The following is a 9,231-nucleotide window of genomic DNA, read 5'->3' as shown; positions in this document are numbered from 1 at the left end:
AACACAAAAAGAGAAAAGCTCCTGTAATGACGATGAAGTTACATATTTTTTTACAATCAATGTCTGGCAGTGGAACTCCAGGGGACTCCATCGTAAAAAGAACGTCCTCCAGGAGTTCATTCGCTCCCTCCCGGAAAAGCCACATGTCATCTTATTATAAGAAACGCTCATGGATACGGTCACCCTACCAGGCTATAAATCGCATACTCGGTATGGAGATGGGAAAAGGGGCATCAGCACGTTAGTCACCAACAAATGTACGTTTATAGTCCACGATCTCAATCTTCAATCCAATAAGGTTGAACACTCGCTCGTGGAAATCATCCCCAGCGGACAGTTCAAGGCAAGTGTATTTATACTTTAACATATACAGTACACCCAAAGACCTCAGGCAAAGATTCGCGCCAATCATCAACAGGACCGTTAGCAAGGCCAAGACATTCCCACTCCTGGTGGCCGGAGACTTCAACGCTCCGCATCAAGCATGGGGGTACCCACAAGCTAACCGCAAGGGCATTGACCTATGGCAAGCCACTGTCAATAATAATCTCACACTTATAACAGATCCAGCTTTTCCGACCAGCATCGGCAACTCCTGCTCCAGGAATACCACGCCTGACCTCTTTTTCATACGGAATGTAGAGTCCGCCTCTTGGTCCAACCTGCACGTGGACCTGGGCAGCGATCGCAATATCCTGGTCACCTGCATGAACTATAGAGAAGCGGGAACCTCAAAGAGTTCACTATTACAGACTGGGACTCCTTTCGCAAGATTAGGGAGGAGCGAGCACAAACACACGACTCAGCACTTAGTCTAGAGCAGTGGGCTGAACAGTTAAAAGAGGATATCAGGGCGGTGACAAAGAAAGTCCAGACTGAACTGGAGGTGGACAGGATGGATAGCCGCCTCGCTCATCTTCTAGAAGCTAAAAAGTTACTGTTAAACAGATGGAAAGGGCAGAAACTCAACCGAAGGCTCCGAAGGAAGATCGCGGAAATCAACAAAATTGTAGAAGATCACTGCCAAACCCTGAGCAGACAACAGTGGGATGAGGTCTGCAATTCAGTAGATGGTCAGATGAGAGTTGGAGCTAAATGGAACCTAATCAAGCATTTACTGGATGACACCAATACCAAGCCGAACCAAAGACAAGTGATAGCGAAGGTTCTCCACGAGGCATCACAATCAGAGACGGTGGAGACCGTACTCGAAAGACTCGCTCGCAAGTACCTGCCACTGGGCAGCTCGAGTGACGAAGACTATCCGCCCTACAAAGGCTCATCTTGCCCCGAGCTAGATGTCCCCTTCAAGTCATGCGAAGTAAGGGAAGCCCTGCAGAAATTAAATGGCAGGTGAGCCTCTGGTCCTGATGACATCCCCAACCGGGCCCTCAGAAACCTGGACGACGGTTCCATAGAACGGTTGACAGAGGAGATAAATTGAACATGGGAACGAAGGGTTGTCCCGCAGTCCTGGAAAATGGCCTCGGTCATCCTCATCCAAAAGCCTGGAAGACCCCCGAGTCTCACAAACCTCAGAGCCATTTCACTCACGTCCTGCGTGGGAAAGGTGGCGGAACATGCCATATACAACCGCATCTTCAAGCACATCGAGAAACAAGCATTGTTCCCCTACAACATGATCGGCTTTCGTCCGGCCTTGTCAAAGCAGGACGTGATGAAGCTCATCAAGTGTCAAATCATTGACAACACAAGATATATAAGAGGCATCTTAGGCCTAGGCCTGGAGAAGGCGTTCGACAATGTCTCCCATGCGCACATTCTGAATTCCATCTCCGAGCTCAATTTGGGAGAAGCCTTCCCAGATACATAGGCTCATTTCTCAGGGATCGCAAGGCCACGCTCAAAGTTGGTGACCTCCAGTCTGACTATTTCAGTTTGGGCCCCAGAGGCACGCCAGCAGGAGTGGTAGTCTTGCCTGAAGAGCGGAACCATTGTCTAAAATAGACTCAAAACTCTACACTAAAAGCGGCTGTACCATCCCCTGGCAGTAACGATACGACGCTCAACAAGCTCACAGCCACGACCGAGAACATGATCAGGCTCATCAACACAGTCTCGAATAGGCGTGGAGGCCTTCAGAAAGACAACCTCCTCAGGCCTATCTCATGAGTCAGATAGTTTACGTGGCAGCCATGCACAATTGGTATAACTACGAAAAGAAAAACTTAACACGCTCACCAGAAAGAGTATCAAAAGAGTACTAGGCATTCCGTTACGGGCGAGCACGGACCTCCTTATGCAACTAGGAGTGCACAACGCATTAGACGAGATAATCGAGGCCCAGGAGTCGGCCCAACTGGCTCGTCTATCCTGTACCCCAGCTGGAAAGAAGATCCTGGCGGTTCTTGGGATCAACCTTATATTCATCGAAGAACGGAAATACCAAATCTTAGAAGATCAAAGGAATAATATACGAGTCGCACCGTTTCCCCGTAATGTTCATCCTCAACACAACGTAGGCAGACGCAGGGCAAGAGCCCTCGCCCTCCTCAAGAGTATCAAAGACGATCCCCACTCGGCATGTTTTGTCGACGCAGTCCAATATGGACAGTTGTCTAACTTCGTCACTGCCATCGTTGATCACAGTGGACAGATAGTGAATGCAGCTTCCCTGAAGTGCTCAACTCCATCCAGAGCGGAGCAGATCGCAATTGCTATGGCACTCCTAGATAACAGCAAAGCAAAAATCTTCACTGGTTCGAGATCGGCGGTCAGGGCTTTCGCTTCGGGGTCCATTACTGAGGAGGCTCACAAGATTCTAAAGAACAAGATCATCTGTATGCACACCATCACGTGGTTTCCGGTGCACCTCGGCCTCCAGCTTGATTCCTTGCCCAATCTCAATGACATCGCCCACTCCCAAGCGCGTGCACTAACCCACCGCGCGGGAGCAAGGGCGAGCTCAGAGGCCGGGGTTCTCGAGTTTCGGGACACTCTCGCTACTTTCAACGAAATCACTAAGCACTATCACCTGGGTAGGAGGATTGATCCTCCCCCTCATAGCAAACTGGCTAGACCTCTGTCGTGCACTTTACGCATGCTTCAGACTAAGTCCTATCCCAACCTGGTCCTTTTTCATTCGATCACTCCAGAGGCTTTTGGCTCTACTTGCCCCGACTGTGCGGCTGTTTGCAATTTAGAACACATGTTCTGGCGATGCCCCTCGTTACAGGGATTCAATCGCATCACGGAAGAAGAATGGAGCTCTGCCATCCAGAGCTCAGAACTTTCACGACAAACTTGGGCTGTCCAGAGAGACCACGATGCGGCGGTTAGGCTCGGCTTACCCGTCCCCACGTGGGAGCGGCCCACAGCTCTGCCCTAGGGCAGGGCTTCTCAGGACCTAGTGAATAAAGTTCTTCGTCTGTCTGTCTGAAAAAAGTACGTCGCATTCTGCCTGTTACAGTATCATAAGCATTTTATCCCCAATATCAGAAAAGAAAGTTTCATTACAACTAAAAATTCATGTAACTCGTAAGGACGTATTTTTGGGCTAGTTGGTTCTTCATCATCAAGTAAAAAACAGCGCCAGAATATGCAAAGGACCAAACGACGAGTAACGAAACAGACACAGGGCGCCCTGTGTCTGTCTCGTTGCTCGTCGTTTGGTCCTTTGCATATTCTGGCGCTGTTTTTTACTTGATAAAAATTCATGCTTTTAAAATATGTAAAAATATTCTCTAAACATAGCAAAAATACCAATAACACGGTTATTCAACTATGCATATATCGTTTTTTGAAAGCCAAACAACTATAGATTATGCACAACACAGGTTACACGTTTAAGTGAACCGGTGAGCCATTCAATTGAACCAGTTCATTTCAGTGAGCTGAGCCGTTCCGAGCCGCTCACTGAAGTGAGCCGTTTTGTCCACCTCTACGCCGGTGTGATTGAGCCTTCTCGTTGCGACGCGTGTGACTGCGCCGATTTTTCATTGCGATAGCAATTATATGGACATTGCAGGCGCATTCCTGCCGTCGCCGTCGCCGTGAGCTTACGTATAGTGTACACGGGCGATAAAATCGTCGCAGCGCACCGTGTGCTTTATGTGCGAGTTAAAGCGAGAGAGGGTGAGCCGGGGCTCGCTGCTCAATCTCGCGCACACAAGGGCGGGAAGCGGGAAGGAAGTATTCCAGTCGCGCGCAACGCTCCGTAAAGAGGGTAGGGAGGGGTGGGGGGGGGGGGGGGGGGGGGGGTGTCTTATGCCGCGCCGCCCGAGCGACCGCGCGCGCCCGCGAGTACTATGGGGCGCCCGCTCGGAGGAGCTTGGGAGAGAGAAAGAAAAAATGAGAGTGAGAGAGAGAGAGAAAATAAATTATAGCAGCACCAACGAGGGCAATGCAGAGATGCTGCCGACGCCGTTGGCGTTTCCCTGTTTCCCCACGTTCGCGACGAACTCGCGCGGTGTCCGTGATAGGGTGCCTCGATGCCAGCGCCGCCGTTCAGGGTGGTGCCATCCTTTGACCGCACCCGCGCCGCCGCTTTCTCGCTGCGACGCCATCTTGAGTCACAGCGAGCGGTTGCGAGTGCTTGGTGCCGGTGCTTAGTTCGAGACACAGTGCGCGCGGATGCTTCGCTGACGCTTCGACTTGCTGGACAGTGTTCAGCCGCATGAATGACAAGCTTGTAAAGTGCATCGAGTCGACATGACGGGCTGTTGTGTTCCCAAGTGCACCAGATCGACGCGTAAAGGGCTTCGTTGTTTACGCTTCCCCCGGGACCCAGAGCGAAGGAAGAGATGGGAAGCCCAAGTAAAGCGGTATCACTGGAAGGCAACGGATAGCTCCTACATTTGCGAGGTAAGTGTCAAGAAAGTTTAGACTATCGCATCGTGTTTTTCATTTAAATAAGAAAGTATTCTCTGATCCTCGCTCACGAACTAAGCACTGCACCGATGCTGAGTAGCCTATGGTTTGCGAGCGCGCGTCGCATAGGCTTTTGCCGTTTTGATCGGCGCAGTCTATGCGAGTAGTACCCTTATTTTAAGAACTAACGAAAATGCTTCGCCGCGAAATAGCCTTACATTAGCTACAAATCGTCATGTAAACCACCTATTTTACTTTTTCACGGGAAGCACACATCGTGTGTCTCTTGTTTCTTTTTTTTCCCCCTCAGTTTCTTTTTTCGCTACTGGTTATTTGGGACTAAAGAACGCAGTGCTTCTTCTGGGGAGAGCGGCTGTTGTGTACGTGGCAAGCGAAGCATTGTGATTTTCTCTATTCTCAGCAGATATCTTGCGGATCTCAGGTTGTTGCCTGATATAGCTGATTTCTTTAGACGAATATATTTGTAGCGTGGTGCTCGTAAGCCGATGGTCATTCGTGCTCATTCCCGATCGTAGTGGGTACTGTGACGGTCTTGAAATGCCTGTGCACGGTATGCCCAGGTGTAGTAGAGTTAAGGGGCATCATGGGACCAAAATGTTTTTCTGGCATGGTGTCTGTTGTAGCCTGTACATTTCTTCGAAACGTGTGAAGCGAGGTAATACGTAATACAGCATTACTTCTGCGAAAACTTATTTTTAAGCACTGTAATGGGTTCTCTGTCTTTACAAGGCAACTTTTCATATCAATAATCACTTTTGTTGTTTTACTTGTACTTAGAAACACTTTGAAGAGGACCAGTACGAGGGAAATCGACAGGATGGGCGCCGTCTGTTAAAGTCAACAGCCCTACATCACCATGGACTTTATTTTCGAAGTGAAAAACATTGCTAATCTGTATTTGACTGTCTTAGTTTCATTTACGGTTTTTGTACGCGATATGTATGCAGTGTTGTTTATTTTTTCAATGTAGTTATCAGTGTTATAATGGTTATTTATAAAATGTTCTGTACTCGCCATCGATGTGTTTGGCTGATGCGACGTATTCGATGGTAGCTGATGTATTCTGGCTGGATATCTTGATTAATATTACCCGCGGTTGCGTTTTCTTGTTTGCATTCTTGTTTTCGATTTATATTGCGTGTAATAAGGTTGATGTACTCACTTGAGCCCGCCCTCCATGTAATGAATAAATTAAAAAAAAACTCTCACTATCCCGAATTGTGTGTCGAGCCCACTTTGCGAATTTTTTTTGTATCTCGCCTTTCAACATAACCTTCAGGCGCCACACAGCACATATAATTTTTCATGTACATATCTCTTTCATGATTGATTGTACTAGACATTATAAGTAAATGTATTTTGTGCATCGTTTGGTTTCTTGTGTGTACTACGCAAGATTGACACAGACAAGTTACGTTACATGTTTCTCTACAGCACTAACTAAACCTTATTTTCACATCGCAGTTATTTTTACACCAGCTTAATCCTGTCAGCACATAGTTTTGTGGGCAAAAAAAAAGCAAAAATTGCGCGTAGATATCGTCAATTAATTGCAACGAACGCGAAGAGCACGCGCAACGCAAGGGAAACTAACCGCCGTGCGCGAGTGGCTGGCTACGGTAAAGGAGGCGTCACGTGTAAACCAAATTACAACAGCGAAAAAGAAAAACTTCCACACACAGAGGCTCGCAAACCTTATATACCAAGCATCGAAGCGCAAAAAAATATAGTGCGTATTTCAAACATACGCACGGCATATTAAATGTAAATTGAATTAGGCAACTTGGGGCATGTTCCCGGCGCCATACATTTACGTCTTGGACCTTCGACGAGTTAACGGCTATTGGTTATAAAGATGTGCAGATGCGATACCGATAAAAAAATTCTCATCAAGGCAAAGCACTTGGAAGTGCGCCGCGAGTAACACTATTTATGAACGCAAGCGTAGCTGTCTCTCTCAGCTCGTGTGACTCAATATGGCGGCGCCAGCGGGGTTGTCTCCACCCTGGACGGCGGCGCTGGGCATCGAGGCACCCTAGTCCGTGACTGCAGCAGGCGCCTCTGGCGGCGGCTCGGCACGTTTCGACCAGCCACGCCCCGGCAAGTGTGGAGGCGCAGCTTGGCCGTGACGTCACCGGGGAGATAAAGCTCGTAGCCGCCGCGACGGCGGTAGCACTCTCGTCGACTCTGTGGCGAGTACATGTAACCTTGACATGGGACGACCAAAGAAGATCCGGACGCCCTACGAAGAAGCCGCTTATCTTGAAGCGCGTCGCACGGTCAAGCGAGAACCTGCGCGTCGGCGGCGAGCCGATTCGGAATACCGTGCCTTGCAGCATTTTAACATTGCCTAGCAAAACTTAGCCAAGACTAGTAAAACCTGGAAGAACCTAGGTCGATCACCAGCTCCGCTGTTTACTCCAGCCTTGCACCACTAATGCAAGCTGCCCACATTTTTTTTCCGTTAGCGTTGAATGCTAAATGCAGAAAATAGCGTAGGTTTACAAGGCTTGGCTGGATCCGAATATAAAGCGCTTATGACCGCTTACCTAACTGATCTTGGTAGTTTGGTATGTGTGCTATGCATATGAACTGGTCGGCCTTGTTTTATACACATTTATTTTAACCATGAAATGCTTTTAGTTCTCGTTTTCATCATCATCATCATCATCATCATCATCATCATCATCATCATCATCATCATCAGCCTATATTTTATGTCCACTGCAGGACGAAGGCCTCTCCCTGCGATCTCCAATTATCCCTGTCTTGCGCTAGCGTATTCCAACTTGCGCCTGCAAATTTCCTAACTTCATCATCCCATCTGGTTTTCTGACGACCTCGACTGCGCTTCCCTTCTTTGGTATCCATTCTGTAACCCTAATGGTCCACCGGTTATCCATCCTACGCAGTACATGGCCTGCCCAGCTCCATTTCTTCCGCTTAATGTCAACTAGAATATCGGCTATCCCCGTTTGTTCTCTGATCCACACCGCTCTCTTCCTGTCTCTGAACGTTAGTCCTAAGATTTTTCGTTCCATCGCTCTTTGTGTGTTCCTTAACTTGTTCTCGAGCTTCTTCGTTAACCTCCAAGTTTCTGCCCCATATGTTAGCACCGGTAGAATGCAATGATTGTACACTTTTCTTTTCAACGACAGTGGTAAGCTCCCAGTCAGGATTTGGTAATGCCTGCCGTATGCACTCCAACCCAATTTTATTCTTCTGTAAATTTCTTTCTCGTGATCAGGGTCCCCAGCGAGTAATTCACCTAATTAAACGTACTACTTTACAGACAGGGTCGTTGTCAGCGACCTTCAAGTGACTTTGAGTCAAAAGCGAGGGCCTTTATCCGGCCACTCAGGCGAGAACATCCGCGCATCGTCTCGAGAACAAAACGAGATCATCCGGGCAACCAGTCAAAACTTAGGAAAATGCGGTCTCTGGCCCCCAAACCTTTCTACAGGACCGCATTACATACGCTGGATACTTCCCAAACAAGTTACAAAATATATTGGTTCCGAGTTCTTCCTAATGTTTGTTCACAATATTTTCATGAACTTCGCGTCAATATCACTCAAGCTATACCTTCCAGTACGCTGAAGTTTTATTTGTCATTTCCATTAGTGACATTTAAACGGGAGTGCTCTTTCGAACGCCAGCGGTCCGGCAGTCGTGAGCGGTCCGCGACAAGAAAAAGTAGCTACAGACGCTCAGCGCTCCACTATTGGAAGAAAAGCGGTTGAAGGCGGCTGCACCACAGGTAAAACGGCGTTGCTTGTAGGCACCCTAACCACAGGCAGCAAAAGAGGCCGTATGGTAGTCGTTTCATGCTTACACCTACTTTCCATTACGGGAAAGGCAGCATTTGTTTAGGTAAAGCTTACATTTAGCTAGTAAATCTTCTGCATGGAAGGAGCACGGTTATGTCAATTCTAACGCTAACACTGCTTTCACCCTTTTCAGGGCACAAGTGAAAGCGTAAAACGGAAGCCGAAAAAGTATGTATCTTTGTGTCTTGTTTTTGAAAAAAAAAAAAAAACAAGTAGCTTTACGCAGAACAGCCAAATAAAAGACCTGACGAAGTAGTTCTCGTAGGCTCATGTTAGCATCAGCAGCAAAAAAGGCCCAATATGAAAGAAAGGCATCTCCCAGTAGCCTCCCCCTACCCTAGGCCACTGTATACGTGTATACTCCACCCTTTGCAAATGTCTTTATCTTGACTCCATAAACCCTCTGATTCCCTCGGCCGCCTGAGCATTCTGTTGTCTAACAGAGCACTGTTACCTGCTCTACGCATTGTGACCTGGTCAACGCCTCTTCAACCTTTATACGTTAACTAACATTTCATGCATACTCACGTTTGCTTTCTCAACGGTGCAG

Source organism: Dermacentor silvarum, chromosome 11, assembly GCF_013339745.2.
Source record: "Dermacentor silvarum isolate Dsil-2018 chromosome 11, BIME_Dsil_1.4, whole genome shotgun sequence".
NCBI classification, from domain to species: Eukaryota; Metazoa; Arthropoda; class Arachnida; order Ixodida; family Ixodidae; genus Dermacentor; species Dermacentor silvarum.
This window is presented reverse-complemented; position numbering follows the sequence as displayed.